Here is a 1,768-nt window from a genome sequence, read left to right as displayed (position 1 = left end):
CACCTCCCGCCCGGGCAGCGGGCCCGGTGCCGCCCTCAGCACCGAGCAGGGCACACCCGATCGCGGTCCCACCTGGGCTGGAGCCCCCTCCGAGCTCCGGGTGCCGCCGCCTCTGCTCCCGGTCAGACCCGCCGGTCCCGGCCGCTGCCGCCGCCGGGCGAAGCGGATCTCGGTGTGGGAAGGATTTTGGCCGTGTTGAACAAACAGCGCCCGGGGAAGCAGCGAGGGACGGGGAGGAGAGGAGGCGAGCGAGGGGGCCTGGTCTCCTTCCATGACCTGCGGTCACTTCCCAGGAAGCGCCTTGGCAGGGAGCCCGAGCAGCTGGAACGCAGACTGGGTCGTGATAAATACAAAGAGATGTTGTGCCGGGAGACCAAGCAGACAAGAAGGAGCTTGGTCGGCGTTCAAAGCACTCATGGAGTCATTCCAGGGCGCAGCAGTCACAGCTTGTGAGTCACCCTTCTAGGGATTGAATTTTGTTAATTATTGTTTGTAAATGGAGATGTGCTGGTTGGAGCTGTGCTGATTGGAGGCCTCCTCGGTCACGGTCACATGAAATTAAAGTGTTCTCGGTATTTGGTGATATCAGGAGGAACATCAATAACGTTTTTACATTAGACTTCCAGAGGGCAGACTTGGGCCTGCTTAGGAGACTTATTCAAGTTCCTTGGGAAGCAGCCCTTAAAAAAAAGGAGTTCAGGAAAGGTGGGCATGCTTCAAAACAGAGATCTTTGGCCCAGGAGCAGTCCCTGTGTACCAAAAAATGAGTCAGCAAGGCAAACATCCAGCCTGGATGGGCAACGAGGTTTTGAAGGAACTTAGGAATAAAAGGAGGATGTATCATCTGTGGAAGGAGGGTCAGATTTCTCAGGAAGTATTTAAGGGGACTGCTAGGGAATGTAGGAAAAAAAATTAGGGAGGTCAAAACTCAGTTTGAACTTAAATTGTCGACTTTTGTAAAGGATAATAAACATGTGTTTATATAGTAATGGTAAAAGGAAGGGTAAGACCAGCTCTTGTTCTCTTTTGGATGCAGGAGGGAACTCAGTAACTGCAGATGAGGAGAAGGCAGAGGTGCTCAATGCCTTCTTTTGCTCAGTCTCTAGTGGGCAATATTTTTTAAAGTAATATTTTTCAATATTTTTATTGGTGACATGGTTGAGGAAATTGAGTCTTTCATTAGTAAATCTGCAGAGGACTCTGAGCTGGGAGCTGTGTCCATCTGTGGGAAGGCAGAAGGGCTCTGCAGAGAGACCTGGAACTGTTGGATGGATGGGCAGAGTCCAAGGAGATGAAGTTTAATAAATCCAAGTGCCCAGTGCTGCCTTTTGGCCACAATAGGCCCTGCAATGCTCTGGGCTGGGGACGGTGTGGCTGGGCAGTGCCCAGGCACAAAGGGACCTGGGGGTGCTGGTGACAGCCGGCTGAACATGAGCCAGCAGTGTGTCCTGGTGGCCAGGAAGGCCAAGGGCTCCTGGCCTGGATCAGGAATGGTGTGGCCAGCAGGAGCAGGGAGGTCATTCTGCCCCTGACCCTGGCCCTGGTGAGGGCACAGCTGGAGTGTTGTGTCCAGCTCTGGCCCCTCGGCTTGGGAAGGACCTTGGGACGCTGGAGCGCGTCCAGAGGAGGCACCGAGGCTGGAGAGGGGCTGGGAACACAAACCCTGTGAGGAACCCCTGAGGGAGCTGGGGGTGCTCAGCCTGGAGAAAAGGAGACTCAGGGGTGCCCTCATCACTCTCTACAGCTCCTGAAAGGTGCCTGTGCTCAG

The sequence above is a fragment of the Geospiza fortis genome, unplaced genomic scaffold, assembly GCF_000277835.1.
Source record: "Geospiza fortis unplaced genomic scaffold, GeoFor_1.0 scaffold48, whole genome shotgun sequence".
Lineage (NCBI taxonomy): Eukaryota > Metazoa > Chordata > Aves > Passeriformes > Thraupidae > Geospiza > Geospiza fortis.
The sequence above is the reverse complement of the archived record's forward strand: the minus strand, read 5'-3'. Positions refer to the sequence as shown.